This window comes from Cupressus sempervirens, chromosome 3 (assembly GCF_028749045.1).
Source record: "Cupressus sempervirens isolate cs-2001-9-10 chromosome 3, ASM2874904v1, whole genome shotgun sequence".
NCBI lineage: Eukaryota > Viridiplantae > Streptophyta > Pinopsida > Cupressales > Cupressaceae > Cupressus > Cupressus sempervirens.
This window is the reverse complement of record NC_143120.1, coordinates 233,829,706-233,837,579: the sequence shown is the minus strand read 5'-3', so window position 1 is coordinate 233,837,579 and position 7,874 is coordinate 233,829,706.

Genomic DNA, 7,874 nt, shown 5'->3' with positions numbered 1-7,874 from the left:
GATTAAGTAAAATAGGTTTTGGAGGGTGCCTAAAACCCTTTACACATCAAAATATTTTCATTGGAGCCCGACCAAAAGACACAATAGACCAAAGGTGAAATAGGTCACCAACCAAAGTAAGGTGACTGGGTGGCCTCATAGATAACACAATACACATTGCTACCAAATAATACTTAATAAAACCATATAGGACCCTTTACTTCCAAAGGAGTGAGATCTAAGAAGTCGATCAGAGGACTGTTGGGACTATTTGTATTTTTTCCCTTTAACCTTTTTCCAACCTTCCTCCACTAGAGAGGCCTCCTTCTCACAAACCAAAGCATCGACATTTGACCCAACTGGAGAAACAGGCAAAAACTCACCAAATAAATTGCCCACTTGAACTTGACCTGCATAGGGGGGGGAAACCACAACAACCACATCCAAAAACAAATCAATAGCTAGTTCAAACACGACAGGGCTACGAACACCTTCAACAACTGCAGATGCGGGGGAATCCATAGGAGTAGAGTCCTTAAGGACAGAGAAATACTGAACCAAAACCCCAGACCACTAAGAAGGTCTTTTCTTTGATTTCCTCAATTTCATATGACATTATGCAACAATATGTCCAGTCCCTAAGCAGACCCTACAACATAAAGGAATTCCTTCATAGTCTAGAGTCTGAATCTAGAAACCATCAGGGACCTCAAGTTTGATCTTCTTAGGGAGGCCCTTCGAAGTATCAACCACCATGAGGATGTGAGTGTAAGCAGTATGCATAATATCAGACAATTTAGAATCCACCATTTGGAAGTCACCAATGGCATCTCCCATAGCTTTAAGAACTGAATCTAGCCACAAGTGAAGGGAAAGATTCAGGAGCTTGACCTAGAGAGGTATATGAGAAGATTCAGATGTAGGGTCAAAACCATCATGCCAAGGTTTGGCCAACAAAGGGTAACGATCCTCCCAGCTGAAGTGCCTACACAAAATAGCCCTCCTATCATCAGCAGAATCAAATTTTACTATGAAAAAACCCCTAGCCACAAGGTAAATCTAGAAAGGTTCAGAAATCAACAGGTACCAGTGCTTAGATATCCAAGCATGAAGAGCCTGAAGGGAAGGCTAGAAACCTCAAAATCTAAAAATAGTAGCCCTCATAGAGAAGTCCACAATCGTAAGAGCAATTGCTTTGGCTATATCATCCTCCAACTCTAACCGGATAGGCTTGCTAACCAAGACAAGAGTCACAACCAAGGAAAAAACTAGACAATCCATAGACAGAACCCCCAATCCATGGACATCAACTTTGAAAGCCACCACATCTGCCAATAGTAGAGGTAGACAACCTAACCCCTGATCTACCGCTGGAAGAAACAGGCTGAGCGGATGCGGCCCAAACATCCATTCTTGTCTTTGGCAATGGAGGAAGTAGCGAGTAGGAAATGAGAGCATTCAAAACTTATACAAGATTATAGATAATACACAACTATGATACTTTTTGAGGTTGTTATTCATGACTTCTGTGATACTTTCCTCTACTTTGTTGAGGATGGTATGGTCATTTAAGCTTCATTGAAGATTCTTCGATTTCTCTCCTTCCAAATTTCCCATAACAAAATGGAGGGCATTATATTCCTAAGTTTTTTGTATACTTTTGTACCTCCAGAGGTGGGCCAACTAATTAAATGACTATTCAAACTTTCGAGTAACATTGTGATCCAATTAAGTTTTTGACAAAGCTAGTTCCAACTTTCTCTTGTAAATGGACATTAATATAGTAAATGTTGCACTTTTTGAGTTCTTTTTTCATAGAATACATCTTATTGGTCCTTCAAATCCCATTTTTGTAAACCTATTTGCTTTCAATATTCTTTTATGCATCACAACCCATAAGAGTATTCCTTCCTTGGAAAGACATGTTGAGTCCCAACATAGTTTTAAGGGTATATTTATCTTTTCCCATCTTTGAGATTTAGTGATGAGTTCATTGCCTTTTTTAACACTATATTTCCCATCTTTTGATGCTCCTAAAATTAGTTTATCTTTTCTATGTTTATGAATATTTTATCTTTGTGAAAGAAAGTTTTGATATGCCTCTTTTTCCTGCAGGGTTAAGTTTGTTTCTTCCATTGATTTCCACTCCCACATTTCTTTGCCCTCATCTTTCTTTTCTTATTTATAGTCGCTCACATATGTTCCCCATAAATTAATGAGAGTGTCCTTGATTTTATTTGGAAGATTATAGTTGTCAAGAGATGGGAATCCATCCCAAGAATCTTCTCAAAATAGGGCCTCCTTGCCTTTCCCTATATCCCAGGTTAGATTATTACTGATAATGGGGTGACATTGAAGCATAAAATTCCAAACAGAGGATCCTTCAGGCATATTTCTAGTCCTAAAGATTGATAATGGATCAGTATTGTTAAGGTACTTTTTGTATAGGATTTGTGCCCCATTTACCCTCTTTTTCTTGATACATTCTGCAAACTAGTTTGGCTCCCAATGCTTCATTTTGCCAACTAAAGCCTTTTGTTCCTAACCCTCCCACCTCTTTTGGTCTACAAATATTATCCTATTTGATTAAGGCTATTTTTTTACTATCCTCTAGTCATTTCCAAAAGAAATTTCTAAGCTTAGAATCCAATTTCTTTTAAACCCCTTTTAGCAGAGGGAGACAAGACATTTGGTATGTGGGAATAGAAGATAAAACTGCTTTAATTTTTGTCGCTCTTCTTCCCTTAGTGAACAATTTCCCGTTCCAACTTTTAATTTTTTTGTCTAATTTTTCCAATATAGGGTTCCAAACTTTTGATCCTCCATTACCTTTTTCTAAATGAATCCTTAAGTATTTATAGGGGAATGTTCCTTTTTTAAAACCCATAATATTACAAATATCATCTTCCTTGTTTGACGGTGTGTTTAGTAAGAAATTTTTAGATTTTTTAGCATTGACTATTTGTCATGAAGCTTACGTATATTTCTGAATTATATATTTAAAATCAAGGTCTTCTTTTGTACTTTCCTCGGGTAGGATTGTATCATCAACAAATTGTTGATGTGTCGCCTTGGGCATGTTATCCATTACAATTATTCCTTGACTTTTCCTTTCTTCTTGTGCTTTTTAAATTTCTCATCCAAAAGGTTAAGCCATGATGATAAATAGGAATAGTGATATAGGATCTCCTTGCCGTATTCCTCTTGACATGCAAAAGAACCCTTCTAGTGTACCATTAAATAATAAGGATATCTTGGTTGTGGAGATACAAGTGTATATGAAATTTATCCATTGTGTAGAGAAACCAAATGCTTCTAGTATCTTACATAAGAATCTCCAATCTACCTTATTGTAAGATTTTTGGATGTCTCATTTCATGAGCATGCATGCTTCTTTATTCTTTTAAGCAGAATGTATAGTTTCCTAAATAATAACAATCCCATCTAGAATAGATCTTCTTGGGACAAATCTTGTTTGTTCTTTTGATGAGTTTTGGTAAAACATTTTTTAGTCTGTTAGCTAATGCTTTATATAAGATTTTGTAGATCGTATTGCAAAGAGATATTGGCCTAAAGTCATCCAGATCCTCATGAGTTGCTTTTTTTTTTTCTGGGATTAGTGTTAAAAATGTATGGTTAATTTCTATTAAGAGTGATCCTGCATTGCAAGAGGCTTCTATTTCTTTTTAAAGATCGTAACCTAGGATATCCCAACATTTTTGGAAGAAGAAGGCTTGAAATCCATATTGTCCAAGGGATTTGTCCAGATTAAGACTAAAAAGTTCTTTTTTAATTTCTTCTAAAGTAAAGGGTTTGTTGAGAAACTTATTATCCTCATCCCATATTATTCTAGCAATCACACTTAGCATAGTTTCATGAGCTATTCTATTAGATCTTTCATAATTATTAGGGATGTTCTTATAATAGTCTACTATTGTCTTGGCTATTTTTATAGGATCTTCCACCATACTACCTTCCATATTTTTAATTTTAGTGATTCTATTTATATTTATATTATTTATTATGCTTTTGTGAAAGAATTTGGTATTTTGGTCCCCTTCTTTTAGTCAATTTCCACTTGATTTTTGTTTCCAGATATTTCTCGTTTTGTTAGTAGTTCTTTATCTTTGGTATATTTGTCATTATCTATTCCTTTTTCAATTATCTCTTCATTTAGGTTCTTTAATTCTTCTCCTTTTCTAATTTTTCTTTCAAAATATTATTGAAGTGTTCCTTATTCTATTTAAGTATATTTTCTTTGAGTATTTTATGTTTGGACGCAAAGCAATACATTTTGGATCCCTCAAAGGTACTTTCTTGCCACCACTATTGGACATTCTGGATGAAGTTGCCATCCAAAAACTACACATTTTCTCATTTGAATGGATTTATTGATAGTTTTTTATCTTCTTCAAATGTTATTTTGACAAGAAAATGGTACAATCCTGCATATGGTAGGATAGTGGAATGAGATACCACTTTTAAGTTACTAAGTTTCCCTTTAAAAATGAATCTATTTAGTCTTTTTAACTATATGACATAAGTCTTTTCTTCTATTATTTTATGTATAATTTCCATTGCTTGGAGGTATGTCACTAGTAAATTTGTACCTATTTTTTGACGAGGGTTGGTCGACATTTCGACAAACAATGATCCAAAAATTGTGTCGCTATAATTTTGTCAAAATTTTGATGTAATCTAGGGTTGTCAATATATCAATGGACAAGCTCATTGAAAATGATCCCAATCTCTGTCATGAGGTGGCACCAAATGACTACTAGGAAACATTGAAACTTTGACAATTATAACATTGTTATCGATGACAGTTCTCGTCTAAAATTTGACATTTAGGAAAATGTTATCGACAAGCTTGCCATGCCCTCAATGATAGGCCTTGTCAAAAATTTGATGATTAGGAGATTGTTATGGACAAGCTTGTCATGTCATCTATGACAAGCCTCGTTGAAACTTTGATGACAACCCTTTAAAAAAAAAAAATCAATGACAAACTTTCAAAGCAAGACCTCTCCAATTGAACTTGAAGTTCCCACTCGAAGATATCTTTTGCCCAAAATAGATAGTGGAAGGATCATCACCATAGGAAAAATATTGATTTAATGCAATGCTTATTCTCTTTATTCTATGAGAATCAATAACATATAGATTGTGTCTCATCTAATCTTGTTTCCTTCTTTGGACAAAGAAGACAAGGAAAAATGAAAATTTTACATGTTAGCACCCTAGATCTGGTAGCAAATTGACAGTTGTAGACCACTTTCTTAGCTCAACTTTCCAATGCAAATATAAAGAATCATTGGGGATGATCAAACCTATGCTATGAGGGGGTGGATTATTGAAAAATCTAGGAATTAAGCACTATGAGTTCTTAGTTCTCCATCCAAGAGAAAATTTAAACACATAGTGACAAAGAAAATGTGGAATGAGAAGCTTAGGAACTAGATGTCTTATTATATCACTACCAAAAACCCTTTTCCAAAATCCATGTTACTGCTCAAGCTCGAGCTCCATCCCAAGCCCTAGCCCCTAACTTGGAGATGGAAGCTCTTAGGAATTGAATTGGAGCTTTAGTACATGAGTGGAAATTGTCAAAAATCTTTAAGATATGGTATATAAATTTTTGGGAGTGGATCAACAACAATTTAGTGATCATAAAGATTGCATGTTTCTAGTGCCTCTCTCTGAGGAAATTCTTATCAAAGTCCACCACAACCCCTAATTTCTTAGGCCTTCATGAAAAATCATTCTCTAGCAGCTTCTTCCAACCTGGCCCTTGTTAAGACTCGTGTGACCATTCCCACAAGGAGAAGACCTTGGAAACTATTGGAGCTGCCAACAGACCCCAAATAGCTTGAAGGCTTCATTCCGTGAAGAGAGAAAGATCTAATGGAATTCATGAAGTGGGATACTAAGCTGGAAGTTTAGGGGCTAAATCAAGATACAACACATTTACCACATAAGCCAGCCTAGGCTAATTTTCATGGTTCATGTTAGTGCGTTATTTTGTTTCTTGAATGCAACTAGATACTTGGCAGTTGATAACTAAATAGTTTGATATGTTATTTTTAATAGTGCCTGATTCTACAATGGTGTGGAATTGGTGAATGCTTTGATATTTATAATTCAAGCATTCTTCACTTTGATGTTTCCTCACATTTTCAGTTGTATGAATGGAGAATCCTTCATTTTCTTAGCAAATTGAAAACAATACACCCTTTAATTGCACTTGATAAATTATACAAAATGAAGCTTCATTATTAGTAAGCAAGTATTTATTCACCCAGTTATTTTTAAAAACTCCTACACATATTGTAAGCTAATTTCTTTTACCAAATAAAATTAAGATTTCTATGAAAGAGTAAGTGAAACAAACATTCTAAGAAGCAACACATGACTCATCACACATTCTTCAATATACCGATTAAAGATAGGATTACATGCAATGATGGTACTTTCAATATTTTTATGGGGAGAGTGATCGATCCTTGTCATTTTACAAAAGTGATCCACTTGTGTTGGAGACTTCAAAGTTGGATCATCCCCATCTATAATAATGACAATAATGACTATGAGAGACAATAATGACATGATACAAAAATAAGTTATAACTAAAATGATTTTAATAGAGAAATTAAAACCACTAATGTTTTAACCATATCATAAATTAAAAAAGGGATTGTTAGTGTAGTAACAAGCCTCAAGTATCAAAATTGTCAAACTCAAGTGCTCTAGCTTAAGTTTCTCAAGAACAAGACAATGGTTGAAGTGAAATCATTCACTACAAGATATAAGATGGGATTAAAACTCTTTTTGAGGGGGTCATCCATATATTATCCTTTATAGGTTACTACAATTAGAGAAACCTTAATAACATTCTATCCAATTGGAACAAGAAGGAAAAGATCATCAATTGACATCCCTCATTCAGCACCAAACATGTAACAAAACAACATTACGTAGGAATCTTAAAAAAAAATTGTCATCGATACTTTTCCTCTCGATTTAAACCATAAATAGATTCTGTCCTTACCTGGAATTACCTTCGAATGATGGAGAGATGCTTTCTCTACCCTACAACCTCAAATTCTCATTCAGTTCTGTTGCTCTGTACCCTATAACCAAATATAATGAAATCATGATCAATTAGCATTATAACAACAACTTTAAGAAGACTAAGATCAACATGTTACCAATATGGTTGCAATTAACAAAGATCAATTATAGTGAATGAAGGCATGACACATTTTAACAAAGGAAACAAAACATTACTTTTAATAACATCAAAATGTAGAATGTAGCAATAGTCAAAAAATGGAACAACAATGTAAATAGTGAAGAATCATTATCTATAGCCACTTAAGCATCCATATGTCTTTGGTTTCTCTCCCTCCCATCCAAAATAAAATTCAACCACTCTGAATCAAGAATGCACGCACAAAAACATTCCATATGCATGGAAAATAAGTGGAGCTAAAAAAATGCAACACATTTACATTAATGACCTATATAAAAAATGCAAAAATGTTGCATTTTTCAGCTCCACTTGATGTCCTATGCATATCAATTGAGATTTCATATTGAGATGGGGCCTCCTTCTGCATTTCCTGAAACCAAGATGGATGAAACAAATTAATCCAAAATACAGATTTATGGAACAAGTGATATGTAATAATGACCCAAATTGTAAAACCATTGGCTTGAGATGCATATTTAAGCTAGCATGGTCAAAATGGTCAAGTGTGTAATGGTAGAATTTGGTGTTCTTAGGTGTTGGGAATATTTTCAAGTTATTTTGCACCTATTGTATGAGGTTTGAAATGGTTTGGGTGTATTTCGTTGCAAAATGCAAAAAGTTTTCAATGTTGCTTGACAAAATT